This window comes from Varanus komodoensis, unplaced genomic scaffold (assembly GCF_004798865.1).
Source record: "Varanus komodoensis strain SLA01 unplaced genomic scaffold, ASM479886v1 scaffold25, whole genome shotgun sequence".
Taxonomy (NCBI): domain Eukaryota; kingdom Metazoa; phylum Chordata; class Lepidosauria; order Squamata; family Varanidae; genus Varanus; species Varanus komodoensis.
In genome coordinates, this window is record NW_025335661.1 from 6,312,955 (window position 1) to 6,337,894 (window position 24,940).

Consider the following 24,940-nt stretch of genomic DNA (forward strand, 5'->3'; position numbering starts at 1 on the left):
TTTGCCAACAAGCATCAGTGGGCATCCTTGATGTCTTGCTGCACCGCTTTCCACTCTGGATTAGCCGCCCACACTTGCTCTATCCCTGCTTCCACTGTAACCCAGCTGTAAAATTGCCACTGAGGCACAGGGATCACTATGTGTTTTGGCATGCAAACGAGGACGATTGCAATGCTGTCTATCTGGCAGCGTTATCTGCCCTACCTGATCAGCAAAACAATGGCCCCAGCAGCCCCTATACAAGCCACCAGTTCCCATCCTCTTGAACCAACAGCCAATACCAACAGAGATCTGACCTTAGCACAGAGGTGCATATAAGCAACCCCCTCGCCAGGATTTTCATTTTTCTCCAACAGTTCCCCCCTTTTGTGAGCAACCAAACAAATCAGCCAGTTCAGATGACTCCTGGTGCTTCCTCTTTCTCAGGAAGCAGCTTCTATCCATGCAGCTCAGATGGGGATTGTCTTAGTCAAACCCCTTGATCTCTTTGCCTCCTCCTTTGGCTGCAAGGAACTTAGTGCCAGCCAGCTCTCACCTTTAACCTGCTCCCCTGCACTTTTGCAGCACTGCTACCCAATCTATTTTGAGGCCTGGTTTCTTTGCTCCCTAGGCCCCTCCTTTTGACCCATTGACCTAAAGATATGATCCTCACTAGGGTTGAGACCCCCACGATGATGAATACTTTGTCTAAGGCCACCATCCCTTTTTGGTCAACAGCCTTGGGTTAGCCTGCTTTGCAAGGTGGGAGCAGTGTGAAATGAGGCAATGGCCTAATGTCCAGTTCAGTTATCTGCTTTGTCCTTTGAGGCGATTCTTCGAGATTTCTTTGTCTAGGCTTCACTCAATTTCTGGACTCAGCTGTGCACTTGGGCTGTAGGATTTGTCTCTCACGGTTTGCCTGGTTAGTCCTTTGCTTCTTCATGGATGATACAAAGAGCAAGACAGAACACAGGAATCACAGTCTTTGCAGTTCCAGTTCATCTGGTGTCTGGAAAGTACAGCTCACAAAACAGGTGGATTAGAAAAAAACCCTTTACATTTCTTCACAGACACTGGTTAACCACGTTAGCTTGGAGAGAAAGTTGAGAAATCTTTGTCCCTTTTCAAGCCTGGTCCCCCCCCCCCCACACATGTCTGTTCAGCACAGTCTCAAGAAAAATGTCTGAGATGTTCAAATCCAACCCATGCCAAAAGCGCACACAAGAGGAACCCCTTGTTGAACTTGCGTGCTTCAAACCCATTGCTTGGTTAAAGCAAACTGTGCCTTCTGATGGCATTTGTCCAGTGAGAACATGGTATCACACAAATTCTTACAGAGATGGTACCCCCTCCCCCACATACAGAAATACAAAAATGTTCCAAATCCATTACATATACATGCTACTTGAACTAGCACCCTTCACAATCAAACAATCAATGCTTGTTCATCTTGATGAGCATGGCTGCTTATGCTCACAGCAAGAAAAATTAAAAAAAAAAAACCTTGCCATTTCCTGGGGCTAGCAAATAGGCTTAGTCCCCATCCCCACCCCACAAACATTAGGTTACTGTAAGGAAAACTGTCCTTAGCACCATCAATATTCCTTTCTTGTACAAAACACCCTCCATAGCTATCTTTCCTTGCAAAATTTGGAGCCTGATCAAAATATTTGGCAACATTGCAAAAAGGAAAAGGGAACGACCCTCTTGTTGAAACCACAGGGAAAAGTAGTCTCCCACTGTGCACCCATGTGCACACGCACACACCCAACCAAACCGCCCCAGTTCCACCCATTACCCCCCTTCTTCCACTCTTTGTGTTGTGGCACAGCCACAAGATGGTATACCTAGAATTCAGAACATATTCCCCTCCCCCTTCCACACAAAACTCCTGGTAGTCAACACAAACAATTAATGCATTCCCACAATACCGCTTCTAGGTGGTTTCCTTCCCTTAAAAAAATTCCCCTCAGCCTCCCCATTGAGAGTGCTCAAGGAGCCTTTGTTTCAACCCAATCCTTTCCCATGCAGAATTTTTCCTGAGGCAATGCAGGCACCCTCTGGTTGATGGACCTTAACAGTCTGGCAAAAAAACTAAAAACCTGAAAAATAGTAACAAATCAAAGTAGAACCCACAAGTCAGAGGCCAGCTCACCCAATGCATATTCTACCGCAGGACCACAACTCCTAAGTTTTGCAGCAGTATCCATAATGCTAACAGAAACTTGCTTGCACTATTGGTTGACTTGCTTAAGAGGAAACCACAGCAGACATTAGAAGAAACAGCAAGCTACTATCACTGTGTTTCTTCCTCTTCTTTTTCCATTAACTACTGTGTTGTACATTTTGCAGCTACATCCTGGGTGAGTTGTACATCCTTGGCTCACATGTTGTTGCATAATTTACTAAGAAGTAGACCTATAGTCTAGTAGTCCTTCTAGGACATTGTCACCTGCATAGTGCTAAACAGTGCCCTGATACTCAGTCACCTGCCTTCTACAGTTATTGTTCTATAAATGTAACATGCCTGGGGCATAAAATTCCCCCCTCCTAAATCTACATAACAATAGATAATTGAGGTGCTTTTGTGGTGGCACACAAACTGGGGTACAAAATAAAGTTGCCTACTGGAAATCTTAATTTGTTCTGAGTACCAAAAGAGGAACAAACCCCTCCTTCATCCAAAAACTGGAATCTATTTTCTTACGCTGATTATAAATTGATAGGGCAAAGCCTTGTTATTCAAATTGTAAGTTCATATAGAAAGGCGGTTGCTATGTTGATTGTATGTTGATAAGGAAAGGCACTGTTATGATAACTGTCTGAAGTTGTCTGTACTAGCTGAAACCTGAAATCCATTGTTTGTAACCTGTTGGGGAAACATTCAGTCAAATAATGGCCTTTCATAGGGGACATTTGCATTACCTGAGCTGATTTGTGTCTAGGGTGCAAAAAAGAGATCCTCAAAATGAAGAATATTATGGGCTGCTGCTACTGCTGCTGCAATAAATCAACTGGTCTAATACAATTAACACTGATATTTTTTTATTCTGGCCATGACAGGTAAAAGGCGAGAGGGGAGGATGTGAACTGCAACATCCAATTTCACCCTTGGATGAGGTTCATTTGATATTCCCAATAATCCTGCTAAAGCTGGGTCTTGATCTAGGCAGTACCCAGATGGGAGGACATAGAAGACCCTATACATGCCCCCTTGACTTTCATCACAGAATAAAGATAAGATATATATTTAACAGACTTGCTGGTATCTCTGCCCACAAATGCCCCAACATAAAATAATGGAACAATTCAGTATTTCCATAACTGCATTATATTCTATATTCTTCAGAATGGCCATTATGTGTTTCAGGATTACTAGATTCTTTCTAGGGGAGCATCTGACTCTATGCTGTTGCTGATAATTTTATTTACTAAATATTACACCCATGACTGCCTTGAGCACAAACAACGTAAAGTACATCAATACCTTAGGAGCACTGAACCTCCTACTGAATGTAGGCACAACCCTATATTTGTTTAGACAAAGTTAAGTCCAATGATTCATAGCATTTCCCTGACAGCCCTTAAAAACTGTTGTGTGACCTTTGGATATATAACAAATCTTACTGGGAGTGGTTCTCTAAGAAACTAGCACTGAATAAAGCACAATATCAGGTGCTGCAGAAAGGTATAGGAGCTACATGTCTACTCAGAAGTAAGTCCCTGAAGGATCTAGGAGCACCCCTACACTGTGTGCCTAGCATTGCAAGGGGAGTGCAATCCCACGCAAAATAGGAGAAATTCCCCTTTATATCCACACAGCCCTATGTTCAAAGCCATCTGATCTATTTTCATAGTGAAAAAAATGGTAAGGATTCTAAGAGAAACATCAATGAAGTGCCAAGTTTTGACAGAATGGAATAGGAAAGGATGGTTCAGAGAAGCATTCAGTGATTTCATTTAATATTTCATGCAAGCATACTAATCTCCATTTAGGCTGCAACCCTATATGGGAGTAAAACCCACTGAATTCAGTGAGACTTACCTCTGAGTAGATATGTCTAGGTAGCTAACGAGCATTAACTAATGTTTGGCACTTGAGTCAAGCCAGTACATCTTGCACCTATTTCTTCTTCTATGACTTCCTGTGTTAACTGAAACTATTTGCTTCCTGCCTGTGGTACACAGTGCTGGATCACCTTGCTTAATTGTGAGAAGGTAGTCTGTGAAGAGGCTTAAGGTCTCAGAACAATTGCATAAGTACAGTGGGATTGGACCAGATGAGTATCTGGTGCTATTAGGAACTCGAGGTCTACCCACTGAAATGCAGGATGCTCGGACCACAGTGGAGCATGCACTGTTAAGCTATTCAAAGGCAACAGCACTAAAAGCAGATCAGCACCAGGCTGCGCTGACAGCTGCGCTCTGCGGACTGGTGCCTCCGCATTGCAGTCTAACAGAGAAACTGATAGACAAGCGGAATGGCACTTACCCATGCAAGAGGAAAAGGCAGCTTCTCCTAAAATATCAACAGCCTAATCAGAGCACCACTGATGCAACTTAATCAGCCATGAATGTTATTTAATCAGCCAGGATAAATTAAAGGAAAGTCTTATTGTTATTTTGAAATGAGTGTCATGATACAGGGATAGTTTTATGTACATCCAGACAAACGGTGCATCTAACACAGCAATGCCAAGCTTGAGGACTCACAGCATCACACCAAAGTCAAAGGTGTTGCTAACATACATTAATTAGTGACTGAATTATGAATGAGGACACAATCCTATTCATGTTTAGACAAAACATCTACTGAACATTTAGAGTGAAAAGACGCTGGCTGGGAAATGCTGGAAGTCCGGATTTTTTCCCTTTTTTCTAAACATGCCCAGGATTGTACCGTAAATGTAGCATGGCTCTAACCAGGATTGAGATTCATCCTTTTAATCTATACAACCATTTAGTTTGAGTGTTATTTCTCCCCCACCTTTTTACTGATATGTTCAAAGCAACTAAGAATTTGGGCTGGAAAACTTCTCATTAGCTGCTTAAGCTTGTGAGATGATGCAACATTATTTCTGTTGTTACTTTAATTCATCCTTTACAGCACCACCCCAGAGACGTCCTACAGATGCTTTCCTGTGCAGTGACAGAAGTATTTGAAGAGGAGGGGCAGGACTTCAGATGACTGGAATGGCTCTAACTCAACTCCCCCACCTGGCATCCTCCCCTGCCAGCACAGAGATTTCACACATCTAGAGGAGGCCAAGCGGGGAGGGGGGCTGTACTAACAAAACAAGGGCATGATTCAAGGGTGAGCATCACCAATCATAATTCTCTGAATGACCACCTTTAGTGGCCAAAACAGTACCATCCACTAACAACACTGAAGGATCTGCAGGCTTGGGGAAGCCCAAAGGTTACATCAGACTCAAGGTGGGGGAACCTTTAAGGAGCAAGATAGCCTAATGAGCAAGGGAGCCAAAACAAGCAAGCACACCAAACAGCCTAATGAGGGCTCAACATGCTCACAGATCACAGAATGTAGAGTGTAGCAGGTAAATATATGTAGCAGGGTAAAGGAATCGAATAGAATATCGTGGGAAAGAATTGACCCTTAGAACATCTCAAACCTACACCCTTAGGAGCATCTCAAACAGGGGCATTTCGTTGTGGCAGCTACTTACAAAAGTATATACATTCGCTTCCACCTTTTATCCTCACAACACCCCTGTGAGGTGGGTCAGGCTGAGAACGGAGGACTTGCCTGAAGTCGTCCTGCGTGTGAGAGGTTTCCCCCAGGGCCCTAGTCCAATGCTCTGAAGCTCTACTACGGTCGAGGTTGCCCAGGACGGAGAGGAGCTTTGCATCATCAGGAAGGTTAGTGTTGAAACGGCCGCTTTGCGCAGTCCACGTAGCCACGCGCCCGTCAACGCGTACGAGGTCGCCATCTGATCTCTCAGACGGACCCACCTGCCCGCTGCTTCGGGAGCCGCGCCAGCCACAGCCGGGGAGCATTCCCGGGAAGGCCGAGCGGGCAGCGGCCCCGCCGCCGAGGAGAGGCTCGCTGGGCCGCAGGCGGAGCCACCTGCGCGTGGGCGGGGCTCGAGCCGGCGGCACCTGTCGGCCTGGCGCCCCAGCCGCTTCCCGGCCCTTTTCCTCGGGGCTCCGCCGCGACGCGGGAGCCGGCAGCACTCGGGGCACGAGCCTCCCGGCCGGCGCGGGACAGCATGGCCGCGGCGGTGCGCAGCCTCACGGACGCGCAACTCGTCGCCCGCTTCCAGCGCTTCTGTGGTCTCTTCCCGGGCGCCGGAGGCGGAGGAGCTCCGCGGGCGGGCAATGGCAGCCACAGCCTACCGCCGCGGGGCGCCTGGAGCGAAGGTCGCCAATGGGCCGCGAACGCCACCTGCAACGGCGCCATCAACGGCTGGAAGGCAAGTGCATCCGGGGATGGGAGCGCGTAAGAAGAGGAGGCTTCAGTTCAGAGGGTCATCAAGTTTTGGCGTCGGACCCGGAGAGCGCCGCCCGCGCGGCCGCCCCCCCGACCACCCGCCCCGGGACCGCCGTCTCGGGCTTTGCGGCAGGCTGGGCTCGGGAAATGGCGCGCGCCTTATCGAGGGGACTTCAGAAGCGGAGAGGGCAGGACACGCGCCCCATGCCTAGTAAAACTTCTCTCGCGCATCTCTGCAGCTTTCTCGTGTCCTTGCCTTGCCCCGGGATCTCGCTCCGGACGCGTCCCCCGCCCGCCGCGCATGGAGGCAGCTGGGCTTCCCGTTGTTGGGCGAGTGAGGTGCCAGGCGAGGGCGAAAGCAAAGCGCGCAGACCCGCCCGTGGGCAAATCCAGAAAGTGGGGCTTCGGTCAGACTCGCAGATCCGCACGCGCCGTTAACCTCGCCTCGTGCCCTGTGAATGTGAAACAGGCGCCGTACTGCAGCCTCGCCCGAGCTGGCGCCCTCCAGATGTATTACGCTGGAAATCTCACGGTCCTGAGCCATCCCTGGCCGATTGGCCATGCTGGCCGAGGATTGTGGGAGTTGTGGTTCCGCACATCTTGGGCAAGGCTATGGCACGGGTCGCTCTGGTACTTAAGACCAAGTCTGCAGCATTAAGGCATGAGCTGTGATTGCTTTGAAGCATCACGTGTGGGTGAGTGGTGTTTGCTTAAATGGAGTGGGAATTGGACAGTGACAGAATATAGGAGAGGGCTTGAGCTCAGATGAAGAAAAACCAGTGGATGCAATGGAATTCTAGTGCGTACCCATAATCAGGTATACTTGAGAATCGAGTGAGAATGGAGAAGAAGCATCTGAGTGCCTCTGTTTGATCTTCTGTTTGTCATTCAGTGGAAGTTCTTTAGAATTATTTGGGGCTATTACATGCTGGCTCCAAGGACATCCTAAACCCACTGTAATGTATTTGCTAGGCATTTCTAGGGCACAATCACTTGCATCCACCCAGACTTTGACTCCAGTGTTACAACAGGTGAGTCAGGCGAGGTTACTAGAGTACAGCTTGCTCTATTTGTCTTGGATAAACCTGGATGCTTGGACAGGTTTGTGTAGCTACCTCTACACAGGATCCTTGCCCCTTCTGACTTACAAAAATCAGAAAGGAGGCAGCACCTGGCTAGATCAGGGAGGAGATTGTCTCCTCAAGAAAGGGAGTGCTCCCATGTTCCTTAAAAAGGACAGTGGTGAGATCATTCCTGAAGACATAGAGCCTCCTGGTCATGTCCAGACTCAGAAGATCTCAACAACTTTAGGCCAGTGGCAAATGTTCCTTTTCTGGGCAATACCCTTGAGCAGCTCTAGATCCCTTATCTGTGTCAGTCTCAGTTGGGGTTCAAGTCAGCTTTTAGCATGAATACACCCTTGGTTGCCCTGTATGTTAGGAAAGAGACTGGAGGAGTGGTTCCCGGATGACACTCCTAAATATTTCAGTGGCGTTTGGAACCATCAACCTTGCTGTATTTTTGGGCTGACTGTGTGAGCTGGGAATGGGGGTGCTGCAATGCAATGGTTCTGCTCCCACCTGAATGGATGGCTGAATAGGATGGTACCTGGATGATATTGTTTGGGCTGTGGATTCTACAGTAAAGGATTCCTCGGGGTGGGTCTGATCCGCATGCTATTCAACAACTGCACAATACCACTGAGTTTTGGAGTGCATGTTTATCAGTATGGTGATGACGTGCAGCTTTTCTTTTCCATCTGGTGATGCTGTAGATGTGCTAAAGAAGGCTAAGAAGCTGAGATGTTGTTAGTGATCAGTTCTCCTGGCTAGATGGAGGGAACTCAACCAGTTCTGGATGGGGTTGCATTCTCCCAGAAGGAGCAGGTTCAAAGCTCAAGGGGCCAGCATTGTTACTTGAAGCTCAGCTGTCCCCAGTGACATGGAGTTCTTTCTGCTTCAGCTGGAGGTTCAGCTAGACCCTCTCTGGATATACATGCACTGTTTTCAGTAATATAGGTTTTGTAACCTCCAAATTAGACTAAAGGGGCTGCCCTTGAAGACTGTTCTGAAGCTGCAGCTGGTCACAAAACATGGAAGCTGCAACCAGATGATCTAAACATAAAAACCCAGTTCTAGCCCTCTTGCACTGGCTGACTGTATGCTTCCAAGCCTGATTCAAAGTGCTGCTTTTACTGTAGAAGGCCCTCCACTGGACAACAATACTTTATGGAAAGCCTCTTCCAGTCTGAATATAACTAGACCTTGCAATCTACAGCTGAGATCTTCCTCCAAGTGCCACCTCCAAGGAAGACTTAGAGGCTAGGCTGAAAGGAGGCTAGCCCTGACTTGAAATAATCTCCCTTGTTTAGGCCTGTCTAACATCAACTTCACCATCTTTTTTGGCAGTAGGACTGTCCTCTAGTGCTAAGTATTTATTTATTTGTTTGTTTATTTAAAACATTGCTATGCCGCCCCCATCGCAACAAAGCCTCGGGGCAGCTCACAACATAATTAAAAACATATAAATAATACTAAATATAATAAAGATTAAAAAGCCTGGTAACATCTCGGCTAAAAATTTAAAATCCTATAAATATATAATAAATTAACAATTAAAATAAATTTTAAATAAAAAGGTCTTAGCCTGGCGCCGAAAAACAAATAACAATGGCGCCAGGTGGACTTCTCTGGGGAGCGCATTCCATAGGTGGGGCGCCACCGCAGAGAAAGCCCTCCTCCGGGTACTCACCCTCCTAATATAATTCACGGAGGGTTCCTGGAGAAGGGCATCTGTTGCTGATCTCAAGGGGTGGGCGGGCATATATGGACGCAAGTGTTCCTTTAGATAACCAGGCATGATTTAATGGCATGTGATGAGACATGCCAGCTATTTTAGCAGGTCTAGTTCTTTTACTTAAATAGTTGTAGCTGTTTATATTATTTATTTTACATCTGTACTAATTTCTATCATGTATCTTAGAATTATAGTGCTGTATTTTGTTGGAATTGTAATTTTACTGTATCTGTGTTTTGTATTTTGTGATTTGTTGTAAACCCCCAAGAGCTTCAGCTCCTGGGTTGTACAGAAATTAAAGAAATATTTTTTCCCTTTTTTAAAAATAATCCTGACCTTGTAAAACTCAGTGAGATCTGGAACATCCCTACTCAGAAATAAGCTCCACTTGAGTTCAATGGGACTTACTGCTAGGTGAATGAGTGCTAGATTGTCACCTAAGAGTATTTCCATAGACAGGGCTCCAAGCCCTCTCAATTACCATTCAAAAGACATTGTGCATCTATTTCTATCTTTTTTTCAATTGATTTTTTTACTGTAAGAAAAATGACAGAAGAAGTGAAGGGAAAACGTTGCAGGGATATAAAGACTGCCTGCAAAACCCTGTGAATGGGAAAGGGCTAATGAAGAAGAAAGACTCATCCAAAAGCACCCACAAAGAATTGAAATAATTCAAGTCAACTAGATGATGATATCTAGCATTTGAAGATCTGGCAGTAAATACTGAAGATGCCGCAGTTTATTCCCTTTTTCCCAAGCAACTTGAACATTCCTCATGTCTAGCAGATCATCACAAACATATTGGCTTGGGTATAAAGTGGCATGTCTTCTACTCCATGCTATGTCAGAGAATGTAATGTAGAACAAACAGTGTGTACAATAGTAATGATTGGACTGAGTAATGATACCCTTTATTTACCAAACCTGAAGTCTGTTGACAAATGATCTTGTTTGATTCTATATTTGCACTAGAGGCACTGTTAGAACAAGCTTCAGTGGGTTACCATTATAGTACTGGTGGAAGGAGGAAAAATATTCTTCATGGAAATTCTGAAATACTATATTATTCAGGTAGACTCTCTGGTTTATTTTCTTTTCTCTCTGCTTCTATTGTCTTGTCTCAGGAGGTAACTGGACAAGGATGTATCAATTAATATGTAGTGCCATGTCCAGAATGCCTCTGTATATAAATGTTGCTCAACTTTCTTCTTAATCCTCCCATTGTCAGTCACAAATGTCCCCATATGAATTGGACCCTTGCATTTACCCATCCCAGAACTGCTGACACTTTCTGACAGCAATGCGGCTCCAGGGTTTAGGGTAAAACTTTTTCCTAGTCCTACGTAATAGTTGAACCAGAACCTTCTGGATACAAAGATTGTTCTCCTCGCACCTAGCTTCAGCCGTTCTTTTGCCCTATTTTATTCTCACTCCACAAGATGTATTTCTTGTGCTACTCCAACTCCCTTTTGTTCTGTCCTCCTACTGAAATTGCTTGTCTTGTGTCATCCAAACCAACCCCTTTCCTTCTGTGTCCAGTTTCTCTTGATACCTCATTTTAACTGCTGTTGTTACTCGCCATAAAGTCTCTGGCTTATGGCTACCTTATGAAGGAATGCCTTCTGCTCTTGTAAGCTCAAGGTTGTGGCTTCCTTTATGGAACTGAGTTATCTCTTAGTTGGTCTTCCTCTTCTCCTCCTGTCTTCAACTTTCTATCATGATTGTCGTCTCCAGTGACAGCATCAGTTTTGGCATTTTTCTTTCTATTTATTTATATCCATTTCTATGCCGCCCCATAACCTGAAATTTTTCTGGGTGGTTTAGCAAAAGGTAAGGGGAAGTTCTGGCTAGTTTTGGTCTAGAACCCACTTATTTGGTATGTATTTACAAAGATCTCCTCCAGCACCATTTTTGAACATATCAATTTTCTTCCTGTCAGCTTTCTTCACTGTCCAATTTGCCTTATTCTATTAGTTTGTATTTACTTCTGGAGCGTCTCCCATTTCAACCTCTCAGTTCAAGCCTGTTGGCCTCTCTTCTATTTTGAGAAGACTTAGTCTGATTGTTTTTAGTAGTATCTATCGTTCTGTGTTTTTTCCTCTTACATTTAAAAAGTATGTAGTCTATAGCTACATTAGCTTGAATTTCTTAGTTTCAGTCCTCTGCTTTAAGAGGATTAATTAGGGTTTCATGTGTTATATGCCATTCAATCTACTTTAGTATCTTCCTTTGCGTTTTCCTAGTAAAACCATATAATGATATTTAAGGTATCTGTCCTTAATGCTGATACTTTATTTGTAGGTTCTTCCAGATTTGTAACTTTGGTACTTATTTATTCTTCATTTTCCACTGCATTTGCAGTACCTGGTGTGCTGAGGCCCAGAGGTTTGTTCTGTGGAACATTTCTGAAGTTAATCTCATGAGTTTACTGTAAGCACAGATCAACCCATATAACTTTAGGCAATCATCTTATGTTTCTTGCTTGTTGTAATGCACCACTTTCAAAAGTTTCTTATCCTTGCAGGTGTTCCCTCAACCTATTTAATTTCCTTTGTTTCTTTTCCTAGAAGGACCACCACTGCTCTTTCCCTTTAAGAATTCTGGGAAGTGTGGAAATTGGGAGAGAGGGAATCCTGGCTACATCCCAAGCCTTCCCACCTCTATTCCTGGTGGAGGGCTTCTAGTAATAGCAGTCAAGACAATGGGCAGCTCTTCTGGCTTTTCCTCCCTAGTGTTTTGGTTTTCTCTGGAAAAAGTGGTACGAAAACACAGGAAAGCTACAAAGTTATGATAATGGCCAGGTTCCCACAGTTTCAGTAGGGGAAATAAGCCATGCTTGATGTGGGTCTCTGCATCATTACCCATTGCAGCTTGTCTCGCTGTGCAACCCAGTTTGCTATAGTTAACATGTACCCAACACCATGAAACAGCCTGCCACTTATTTCCCCCACAGGATTGTAAGAACCAGGACAGTGTTACCTGGACCCCTTTTAGTTCTGTGAATTAGGTGATGCAATTGCACAACACGATCCTATGGCAGCATCCTGTGCAGATGCGATCCTATGGCAGCATCCTGTGCAGATGCGACTCGTGGAAATGAATGGGGCTTATTTCAACATTTGCATATGCAAACTTCTGTTGGTGGTGGTGCATTTTCTCCTTTTGAGTGAGGAACATGTTGCTGGTACCAAATACTCTAGTTACTTTCCTTAAGTAAAGTAGGGAAAGACTAAAGTTTCACAATAATAAAATAAAAGAATTCGACTGCAAGGTATAGGCAAATTCTTCTTGCTCTCAGTCCTACCTCATTCAGTTACTAATGAGGTAACTTATTCCATATCCTCTCTCTTGCAATATCGGAGACTTTCAGCCTTAATCTAGCACTGCATAGCCTACAGCAGTTTACTCAAAACATTAGCTTGATACACGTTCTTTTATATTTAATTAAAAAAATAAGCCTGACTAACAAGAGGCAGGGATTGCCTATTGTGCTTAGCATTGGTCTGATCAAGAGTAATGCTGGAATTCTAATCCCTAGTAAGTCTATTTATATGCCTTTGGCAAGTCAATTGCTCTTTGAAAGGTGAGGTTGGCTGCTTCATTCAAACAATGAAGTCTAATTTATTAATGTTGTACAGCACTTTGAAGAGATAAAGTCATAAGTGAAAGCTGGGAATTAAGTATTGTCTAATCATGCCTCCCTGTTGGATACTAACTATAGATACTCAATACTGTAATTCTTGAACTGGTGAAAGTATAGAAGGATTTTCAGCCTTGAGTTTACATAACATGATTTTTGTGTGTGTCCTGAAAGTAGAATTTAAGTGTTTCTTTACCAAAAAAAAAAAGGGGGGGGTAGCTTCTGGGTTACAGCCATGTTCCCAGCTTCTGTTATAGATGTTTCAGATCTGATCTACTCCTGCGGCAGAATCACTCCAGATTGTGTTTTACAAAGTGTTTCACTTCAGATAATGGGTGGGTAAACTGCATATTTGAATGCACCCCTCTAAAAATCATTTGTTAATTTACAAAACCAGCATGTCAAGAAGAAACATTATCCAGCTTGCATCCAATGGTGCCATTCTGCCAATGAAAGGGAGTCCTCTGGCAGATTTCCAACAGATTTTCATGTTTCTCTGCTGCAGTCCCTGTGTGGCCCCAGATCTGTTCAGGTGGGTTGGGGGAGACTCTGCAAGGGATTTGGGGAGGTTTGGGAAGGAGGGGATGGGAAAGAACTCTTGCAGAAACAGACATCTGCTCAAGCATGGTTGAATCCAAGCATTGGTCAGATTTCTTAATACTGCTAGCTGTTCAGCTGCAAAAACTCTTTTTCATTTCATTCAATTCCTTTCCTGGTCTGCAGCCAGAAGCCAAGAAGTGTTGCTCCACATGAGTCTACTGCATCAGTAGGTCAGCTGTACCATTGCAAAGTTGCTAAAGAAGTATTTCTTCCAGAACTGCTTCCCTATATAAAAATGAAGTGATCAACCTGGAGTGCGCTAAACTTTTGTCCTGGGGCATTGCTTTATGCAGGAAATTTAATTTTATATGGGAAGGCTTTCTGAATACAAACTTTCCATCTGTTAATCCAAAATGGTACAGCTGAGAATTCTACTGCATAATTTATAGAAAAGCTCTTAATGAAGAATCTACAAGAAAATGTTTAAGGGACTCAGTACAGATGTCACAGCAAGTGGTCATTAACTTTTTCCATTGTGGGCTTGTATTGTCCAGATCAAGTCGTGGTATAGCACCATGGCTTGATTTGGGCCTGGATATCATGACAAAAAACAACCATCTGCTGTATGGTTTCTGCTTACCTGTCCCAATTATCTGTTGGGACTTTCTGATGTGGGGGTTCCATTTTTCTATTTGGGTGAAAACAAAACAAAACTCAACAGAGTCCTGTAGAAAAAGTAGTAACAGAAGAGCTGCTCTGGGGATCTGATCTTTTCTAGCAATGGTGTCCTAGCAACATGCACATCATAACTTGCCTTGTTCCTATTGGCTAAGAACTGGGCCCATCACCCTATTTACTTTCTGAAACAGGGAGAAAGCAGATAAATGCACAGTATGGGAAGGGGGGATTGTAGCAAAAGTGTTGATTTTAATTAAAAACAAAGACAATTCTTTGAGGACTGGATTGGTTAGGGATAATTAAAGAGACAGCAAAACAATCAGGATGGGAAAGAAGGAAAATCTGTCTCAAAACCTTGCCAGCCCAATCAGGAAGAGGTAGCTGAGGCAGAATTTTAAGAATTTTTAGCTGTTTTAAGAATTTAAAACAGCTAAAACATACAGTAAAATTGACCCTATAAAAAGAAAAATAAAATTCTGTGTTGGTTGATCCCCTCAAGCCCCTCGATAGCTTGAAGGCCTCAGCATAAAGGGCTACCTTAATGAAACACCAAAAAGAAGACAAGTTTGTCACCAGCTGGACTGCAATTTATTCCATAGATGGGAGGACACCACAAAGAAAGCTGTCCCTCTTGTTGCCACCTCTGAACTTCTCTCAGATTTGGCACTAGAAGGAAACCCCAGAGGTAGAGAGTGGTGTCTGATTCGATTACAGTTGGGAGAGGTACCCCACCAGGTATTGTAATCCCAAGCTGTGTAAAGGTTTATAGGTTAAAACCAGCACCTGAACTGGGCCAGAAGCAGACAGGCAACCAGTGCAAGCAGGCATAACCAGTCTTATATGTTCAAACCTACATGTCCTAGAAATCTGGTTTCTGCTACATTCTGCATCAGCCGTAGTTTCTTAACAGTCTTCAATGGCAGCCCCACATTGCAATAATCTAATTCAGATATTACCAGAGCTTAGATTACTGAAACTAGCCTATCCGTGTTCAGTATGAGTGTGGGTGGGCCAAACTCGTATCTGAACATGGAGAGGCTAGTTCAGATATGAGTGTAAAACTGATAGAAGGCATTCCAAACCACTAATGCCACTTGAGCCTTGAGCAATAAAGATGGATTTGAATGTGCTCCTCAGGCAGAGTGCAACCCCATCTAGAACAGGTAGCACACCTTCCATCCTGTAAGAGGAACTACCCGCCAACAACATCTCAGGCTTGTTTGGGTTTAACTCTTTAGTCCATTGGTGCAGCCAGACACTGGTTTAGCATATCCATACCTTTACCTGCTGATAATGGAAAGGAGACAGAGAACTGCTCATTATCAGCATACTGATGGCAACACACTCCAAAACTGCAGACAACCTCACTCAGTGGTTTCATGTAAATATTAAGTAGCATGCAGGTCAGAACAGACTCCTGAAGAGCTCCATGCTGGACAACCCATGGGGCTGAAGAATATTTTGAGCACCACCTTCTGGAGATGACCTGCAAAGTAAGGGGAGAACCACTGCAACGCAGTACTCCCCGTTTCTAACTGAGAGAGTCATTCCAGAGGGATACCATGATTGATGGTATCAGAAGCCACAGTGAGATACAGGAATATCAAGAAGGTCATGCTCCCCCAGTGGGCACCAGTGGCAGAGACTAACTTGTCCCTGTTCATCCACCCAGGTCTCAGTTACACAAGCCAGATTGGCTGCTTCATCCACCATTAAATCACGTATAAGGGAAAACTTACTCTGTACCGGTCTGGTATTTTGAAGTAGAATCTGCAAAAACAAGGACAGCCTGACATGGCAACCATCAAACCTGTAGGTGGAAGGAGGAATGGAATACTACCAGTCATGAGCTCAGGAGCATTCCCTGTACCAGGCCAGTTCTCCTTCCAGCACCATATCACCTTCTACCCAATACAACACAGATGGGGAACCACAACATTTCCCCACTTGGCCCTATACCCTCCCTGCCCCGCCCCAGGCACGTCTCAAGCAGATGCCCAAATTAGCAAATCAACACTGAAGAGGTAAGTAAGGGAGAAAGTGAAGACACACCTTATCTTTGTGACACCTGGATGAAGCAGACCAAATGGCCCTGCAGCAGGCCTGCCTGTTTGCTCAGGAGGATGCTGGATTCCAAGGCACCGTGACCGACCGCCCTCTGCATGAATGGGAGCAGCAGAGACAGTGAAGACAGCTGGAGGTCAGGACAGCTTGCAGCAGTATCCACCTGCCCAGGAGTCCCAAAGCTACGGGGTGCAGTGTCCAGGTCAGAGTGAGGAGGATTTTGCTAAGGTGGCTGCTAAGATCCATGGTGAGGAAGGTGTGGCAGGGTGGGGTGGAAAAAGATGGAACCAGCCAGAGTTTCTGATCATCTGTCAGGAAGAAGGTGACAAGTTACTGCCAGTCATGGCAACCTTTCCCCTGTGCTTGCTGTTTCATGCAAACCTGCTTAGCGTCTGGTGTGCCTGTTCAGAATGTTTTGTTCCACATGATTTGTTTGGGTTTTATTTCCTACTCCCCACGGTCGGTTGGCACTCTGCAGCCAGTGAGCGTGTTCAGGCAAGCAGGATGCACGCACCATTTTGACAAGCAGAAACAATGTTGTAATGCAGGCCTCATCCTACACATATTCCGGAATTGCATCCTATATGTATGCACCTCTTGAATTATGCAAAAGAAGTTCCTATTTTAATTCTGAAATCACATTTTCAACATTTCTAAAATGATTCCATTTCTGATATTTAATACCATGTTCTAAAATTCCCCTCTTGCCAGGTTGTTTAGTTAATTTAACATCCAGCCTGAAAAGGAGTCTTACAAAGTTTTGTAACATTTAGGTTGCTACTGAGAAAGTATCATCCCAATGTTTGGAGTTTAAAAGATATATAATGCACTTGTTCTCCTGTGACATCATGTTTGACTAACTTCAGAAAAATCTTGCAAGAACTGGAGGAAGATTCAAGGGGATAAGTTTCCATAGATATATTTGCTAATGGCTTTCATGTCTGAATGTTCTACTTGAGTGCAGCTAAAAGAATCACAACTGCTAGTCATGGAATCCTGCAGCTTAATTATACTATTTATAATTACTAACCTATGTTTTCTACTGGGTGGTCTTTGAGACTAGTCCAGTTTACCATTGTGGGACATGCAAATGCTGTGTGTTCCAGTTTCATGCCTTCTTTTGGTTACTTTGTGTTTAACTCTTTTATATTGGTTGTTATTGCAATGATTGGGCTGCTTCCTTTGGAGGCAACTTCAGGCTTGTTCCGTTTGTAACTGGTTCAGGCTGTAAATTATTAATTGCCTGTTATGTAATATCAAAGACATCAGGTTTCCTCATTTCATTAAGCCAATCATTTTTAATTTTGTTTTATTGTGAAGTTTATTAGATCTAAACAAAAACAAAACTTGGGTGTTCACATGAAATGTAAATAGGTCAATTACAATTGATACAGAAGAAACGTATATCCATCTATATTTTGCATAAAGCAAAATATGCTGCTACCCATAAGCATAGCAGTGCCACCCATTCTTAAACTGGTTTGGGAGGCTCACAGATCATGCTGATTTACATCCATTTTACCATGCCTTTAGAAGGAAATAGAAGGGCAGCAAGCATAGGAATATCCACTGCTGAACAGCTCATTGCTCTGTGTGTTTTGCATTCCATGCTGGAGGCCTGTGCCTTTTGGGGATACTCTACATGAAGAGTTTAATTTGCTGCTTTGCTGAGACAGCTTCTTTCATTTTCATGGCGGAAGGAAAAATGCATCCTTTACATGGGTTTTTTCCCTGGGGTTTGCACTTCCCTGTCTATTAAGGAACCACAAGATGATGCTATAGTATAGCTGCAGTAAAGTGGATTTGAGATTTTTCATGAGGTTTTTGTTCCAGCTTTTAAAGTTTATACCAGACTTTCCCCTTCTAAAAGAAAAAACCCACAAAAATGTCTGGCAAACATGGGAGGGGCCCTGGATGAGAATCTTGTCATGAAAGGGTCCCTAGAATGTCTGTGGGTGCACAATAAATTAACTGCGCAGACAAACCCTAAGAATGCCTGCAGTCCTGCATTTCCATCAGTTTCCAAAGGATCATCTTGTTGTGAAGTTAAAATAAGGGGCAGCCCTGTGATGCCTTTGGAAGGACATCAATTGGTTGGTTGTAGGATCAACTAAGATTTTAGTTCTGGAACTAAATATTGCAAGTTGCAATCACTGATTGCTTGGATACAACCCTTGTAGTAAACTGCTCAGAAAGCTTCAGCTATTAGGTGGAATAGAAAGGAAAGTAAATGAAATTGTGTCTTGAGTGATGAAGCTTCTTCCAAGGTTTTGTTGCTGCCAATTTTGTGTAATGTCTCTACATGGTTTCTTCCTCTTTCTTGCATCAGAAATTATTATACCTTTACCAGGTCTTGGAAGGAAAGCACAACAGACTTAGTCAGTGTTAATGATGTGAAGTGCTATGCTTGGAGAGTGTTCAAAAATTCATTAAAATGAATGAAAGATGCATCTGCTCTGCCTTTCACCATGGTCCTTATTCTAACAGCTTGTACCTGGTACCCTCCAGTTATGAGGAACTTCAGCTTCTCTTTGGCTGGCTGAAGGTGATGGGAGCTATAGTCCAACACCTTTCAAGGGCACCAGATTGAGGAAGGCTGGCATACAACCTCATCTGTCTCTTTGTTTAGTGGGACTTTCCCACAGCCCCTTATTAGCCCCTGGCCTCATCTGCTCCACCTGCCCTTCCATCATTTTGTAAGTAGTTCCACCCCTTTAGCCACACCTGCTGGTGAGTTTCCTACCTGCACACTTTGCTTCTATTGATAAATGACGTTGTTATCATGCCGTACCTCTAATGAACATTGAGTGTACGTGCATACATATGGTTCCCTCAGTTGATCTTCTTCAGAAGCCCTATAGAGAGCGAACTGGTTCAAGGAGGCTTTGCAGCTGAGATCGATTCAATCCACTTCTCCCAGGGCCGTAGCCAGTATACCACTCTGGTTTGCTTCACTCCTTCCAGTTCCTGTTCATTACTCTGTTCCCATATACTTTACAATCCCTGTCTATACCCATCTCCTCCTATGAGGGTCATTTTTCCTAGCCCAACAAATTATAGATGTGTATCAGATGCAATGCTAGAGAAAGTGGGCATTATCTTCATATTAGCTTTATATGTGAAAGTTAACCTTTATGTTTTCCTCTTTACTCACACCATTTCCCCCCATGAGTTCCTTGATTAGTTTGGTTACCTTCTCTCACCATCCACTAAACCTGACTTCTGCTTACCTTTACCTTGAACATGAATTGGTCCATCACTGATCGTGCTGCGAGGTAGGGGGCATGGGAAGAGCTATGCACCCGAGCTGAACTTCCCAGTGGAATTGCAGTCCTGGCAGCTCACAGGTTGCCAGCTTTTTGGAAGTCTGGTTCTGCAGGGAAAAAAGTCACACAGGAAGAGCCATATGTATAGTGCCCCTGAAGAAATCGGGCATGAAAGGGAAGCATCAGCAGCAGGGGGATTATGGTCGGGACACTCATGACAGGCCACATAAGTGACTTCTAAAGGCCATATGTGGTCTGTGGGTTGCCCATTCTGGCTTTAGCTACTCTTCTGGGCTTCCTGAACATTTATTTGATCTGTACTGAATTCTTGTAATACGTTCCTTGAAGGAGCTTGATATTATATATGTTTGTTTGCTTATTTGCATGTTTTTCACCCTGCCATTCTACAAAGAAAAGAGCAGTTTATTATCGTAGGTAAATAAAACTTGATGGAAACAATAATACCATTATATTGAATGGAATCTCTATCTTCCTTCCTTCCTGCTATGGCATTAATCATTTCTCCATTCAAAACTATCCTAATCATGTTTGAGCCTGGCGCCTCGTTGCCAGCTTTTGGTGTTTTGATGCCTGTATTTCTGGAGATACAGAAGCTGCATTCCAGCCTGTGCATCATACAGTTTCTCCAACTGGTGCCCACTGACATATGTTGCGCAGACAAACAGGCACCACGAGTTGTGGCTAGCCCTGAAGCAAGCCTGTGTTCAAAAACAGTGGAGAGCAAATTGGACCACAACAAGCACACAGACTGCCATGTCTTGCTTCTTTGTGTTCAAAGAACACAGTTGTTTGACATAAGAGGCTTCTAAGAACTTGGTATCTGAAAAACATCCTAAAGAGGCCATTTGTTTTTAATATTGTCAACCCTGAACATGATCCCTTGCAAGAGCAGGCCCTTCATCCCTTTGTGAAGTTAAGTGGATCAGATCTGGGAGCTTCTAAGATGGAAGGTTAGAATAAGTCTTCAGGTGCATCCATACAGAAGACTCTTAGCACTCCCCATAATTTCTTATTTTATTTTGTAGATTTGTATACTCCTCAGCAAATATATATATTTCTAAGACCTCTATTGTTTGCCTTTTCCACCAGTTTTTCCTTAGCATTTTTTTTCCACAGTAGGAAAACACGGAAAGGACAGGGACCTCATACTGCCTCCAGAAAGCTGGCTGGGACATCACTGTGATTTCCTGGTCCTGTAATAAGCGATGCACAAGACACTTGAGGAGCCAAAACTTAGTTTCGTAAGACTGAATAAAAGCAACATGTGTACCACCCTCTGACCGTAATTGTCTCCTGGCAGCTGCACCAGGAGCTGCCTTGCCCTCCTTTGCAGCTTCTGCTGGAGAGCAGGCACAGCTCCTTGAATCCTCTTGTTACCTCTACTCTGAGACTGGAAATAACAAGGGATTCCCGCACATGCCACTTTACCCTCCATTGGGAGGGATTCCTTTATGCAGGAGAGTCTTGGGATTCTTTTCCAATTCCTCAGGAAGCCTCCAGTATCCAGGGTGGATCAGATGAGCCCAAGCCTCTACAGGCCCAATGAGCAACCTCTGCAGCTTCTTGACTCCGAGTGACAGAGCTTACAAAAACTGCCATTCAGCATTTTGTCATTGAGAAAATGCATAATTGGTTGGTGTTAAGGCTCCTTTTCTAGTCTGGCTTATGCTTCAGTTCTGCTGAATGTGCTGTTGTTGAAGTTCTTTTAAAACAGCGCTCCCATGTTTTGTTTGTTTACTCCACCTCTCTTGTACAAAGTAACCTGTCTTGTAAATGGAGTGCGTACTGATACACATTATGAGTAATATTGTTGCTAGGATGGAAAGCATAGAATAAACAGTTGAGGTGCCTCCAAAGGTCATCACTATATTTTGGAAGAAGGGATAACAATTATCTCTAATAAGCACATTTATTTAATTCAAACTCACACAGTGTATTCATAGACATGAACTGGTCTGGTTTGTGGTTGAGTAACTATTTTAATCCAGGATTTCTTCCACTTCTGGAACTTCAAGCTTTAGTTTCATAAAAAAGCATAAGAGCAATAAAGCACCTTTCATATAAGTAATTTAATAGTTCTGCTAAAAATGTGGAGCATTTTCAGACACAGCTAAGTTTGGAGAGAATGAAGATCTGATTTGCCAGATGAAACTCTCTCCTTGTCATTCTGAATGGGGCAGCTGCACCTGGGAAATTGGGCTTGTGGGAACTCAGAAGAGGATATTTTGTATGGGTTGTCATGCATGACAAATAGCTGGACATGTTTTTACTCCCTCTCCCCTGCAGTCCTTGCAGCAGAGGGGTGCTGAACTTCATGCTTATTGACCACATCTGCCCCCCTTGAGATCCTGCAGAGACCATGTGGAAGTTCTTCTCCTGCCCCTGGCAGGAAGTGTTGGTTTCCCAGCATTTGTGCAGTGTGTTTCCCCATATTTGAAAAGGTTGACGTGCTTCTCCCAAAGTGTAATTACTGGCAGAAAGAGCTGGAATGTATAGGGGAGTTATGCATTAAATCTGCAGTGGGGAGCTATGTATTTCTGGTATTCTTGGCCCTGCACCTTTTGCATTTGACCTCACACTCACACTCACAGGGAGGCAGCCCCCTCGAGCTTCTATTTGGCTCTCAGGCAGAAAGCGGTTCCACACCCCACTCGGATCTGTGATCATGATCTATGCGGTGGTTTGCATGTGGACGGGGAAGTGTAAATGCAACTCATGGGCAGGAGAGCTTCCTTTGTAATAAATTTGCAGATTTGAAATGAGTGATTTCCCCCTTCCATCCATAATGTTTTCAGTATGAGGGCTAGCAGCAGGTGCTGGTGCTGGGAGATGTTCATTTGGAGGGCAGCAGGGAGAGGACTTTTCACAATACCATGTTGTGCCCAGCTACACCCCTGGCCAAAGCTGTGGCAACTTGGCACATATTAGCAGCAATCCATGTGATGATTAGTGCTAACTGCTGCAGACTCTTCTCCGTGACAGCGCTGCCATCAAATCGGTGTACTAGACACAACGCTGGCTGCTGGATACGATTAATGGGCACATTTTTCACATGTGAATAGCAGCTGCAGAGGAAGCCTTGGGACTGGGGTGATGTTGCGGGTAGCAATTGGAAGGGCAGATGGAATGCTACTTTGCCCTGTGTAAGGATGCTTCCAGATTAGGTTTTTAGGGCAACACTGCCTTCGCTATAATGCCTTTCCTAATCATAATCTTATTTTAGGAAAGGGGAGTTCTGGATTGTGTCATTGTCTTGCACTCCTCAACTTTTCATGTCTTATAACCATCCTGCTTCTTGATTACGGATAATTGATTAAGGAACCGGGGAGAAAGGATAGCTCAAATTGCTGCACGCTGCTTTCTGGTTGGCAATGCTAGGAGCACTTTTTCTGGAAGCACCCATAGTTAGGTGTCCAGATGCCCTAGTTGAGCTCTCTAATTTTGGAGATCTTTCAGAGAATAATCTCCTATCTGAAGCTTTCTCTGTTTGACTGGCTCTCCGGTCTGAAATCAAAGAATCATTAAAAAGCAGGTGAAGCAGAGTAAGAACTTCGGATTTGCCATCCTCAGCTAGCGACCGCAGACTGAGCAGGGACACAGGTCACCTAGCCAGTCTTCTCCCCATGGTAAGATGCCTTCTATTGCCATTTAAATTACTGTTGTTCTTTCTAAATTTGCACCGTAGGTTTGCATTTCAAAACATTGTGTTAAACAGTATCTTCTCCCCCCCTCTCCCATGGGTAAGTGGCCAACCTACCCTTAAGTGGCCAGCCTGCTATTTGTATTTCATGCAAAGCTCCCAGTGCTGACAGTGGCAGCTTTTGGGGATGTGATTTTTGTCAGGAGATGGTGGTAGCAGAAGACAGAGATAAATTTCTTGCCCATCCCATGCCAAGATTTCTCAGACTTCTCCATGGCTGCGATTTACATAAGGGAAAGGTGCATGTTGACAGCATTCACATAACTAAGATGTGTCCAGTGTCCTGTTTTCAAAAGTCATCTGCCTGGTCTGTGGTGAAGCTCAGATTCCAGTAGTGGCAACTTACACCATCCTCTTAAATTGCCCTGATGAGGCAGGAGTGGCATGAGGCGGGTGTTCTGCTCTATGTTGAGAAGGAAGTGTTTGCATCGATTTTGTGACTATCGGCCGGCCTATCATACTCTGCTTGCTTGTAAAAGGAATTCCCTTTTGTCTTCCAATCAGTGACCCCACTCCCATCAGAAGCAAGATAAGAGAGACTGCTGTTTAGGAAAACAAACCAGAACAGCTCCTTGTCTGCCCTTGCTGCTCGCAGACAAGCTGCCGCATGCATAGAAAAGGATCCCCTTGATAATGGGCAAAATTGACACTTTGTGAACAAAAAAACATCCCTTCTGATAAATAGACATTGGTTGAATATGTGTTGTCCAGAGGGAGAGGTCTTATGGACACTATCATTTTTGGAAAGTAACTCTTAAGATTCAGTAAAGATAGATCTTAAAGGGATGGTTCCTATCGGCTTTGGTTCTGGCCTAATACTAATAGAACCAGTGGGACTGGCACATTTTGTGAAAGTCATGGCTTCCACTAATGTGCCACCTTCACACACACACAGAAGAACAGCCATGCCAGAGCACTTCAAAGGTCCATCTAGTCCAGCACTCCATACCCATAGTGGCCAACCAGCTGCCCACAGGCAGGATGGCAAGACTTCCTCCTGCCCAAGGGGAAGTCTTGCCTCACAACTGGTACTCCTCACAACTGGTACATTGCGACATGCCACTTCTGCTAAAGGCTAGTAGTCACTGATAGCCTCCTTCCTCCTGAATCTATCCAGTCTCCGTTTAAACCCATCTAGATGTGTGGTGTCACCATGGCTTCTAGCAGGCATTTGAAAGGGCATGTGAGCAGGTCCCCTTTCTTTTCTAAGTGCCATGAACTTCTAGTATGCTCCAGAGATATAGGCAGCTCTCTGGGGCAGCTCCCTGTTAATGCCTCACTCGGGGGTAGGAAAAGAGGAGGTGGCGGCAGCTGCCTCTTCTCCTGCCTCAGGTGGTGGGAGGCTTTCTTCTGACCATGAAGATGATGCACTGTGTGGTGCTTCAGTGCACAATGCCTCTTGCCTCTCTAAAGGCTTAGTAAACAGCACAAAAGACGTTGCAGTGACTGGCACTGTTTGGGGCTCTCCAAGCTGTGGAGTCACAGACCTGTGCCCCTTGATCCAGCAGTGTTAGCTAACAGCAGAGAGGAAATTATAAATCAGTATATATTACAGAGCAATGGAATGCCTGCATTGCTGGAGTGCTTGATATCTTATAGGCATTTTACTAGGCTAGGCAGGAAATGGCTTGTCAATTTCCTCTTTTGTCAATTAAAGCTCTAGTGTTAGAAATCAAACTTTATCTGGAAAGAGAAATTGTTTGAATAACAAATTAGTTTATGGAGTTCTAAACACTGTTGAAACAATGAATGTAGCATTTGAGTTCTCCTTAAATGTTTGCTAATGTGTACAAAAATTCCCTTTC

The 24,940-nt window shown here is 44.2% G+C and overlaps 1 long non-coding RNA gene across 1 annotated transcript; it reads right to left on the bottom strand.

Annotated features, from left to right (window-relative positions):
- Nucleotides 1-1,268: 1,268 nt before the first annotated feature.
- On the bottom strand, nt 1,269-24,888 carry LOC123024843. The gene is made up of 3 exons (XR_006414995.1): nt 24,871-24,888; nt 20,578-20,587; nt 1,269-1,328 (listed from the first exon to the last, which is right to left on the bottom strand). It is a non-coding gene; the product is annotated as an uncharacterized LOC123024843 (long non-coding RNA).
- Nucleotides 24,889-24,940: the final 52 nt, after the last annotated feature.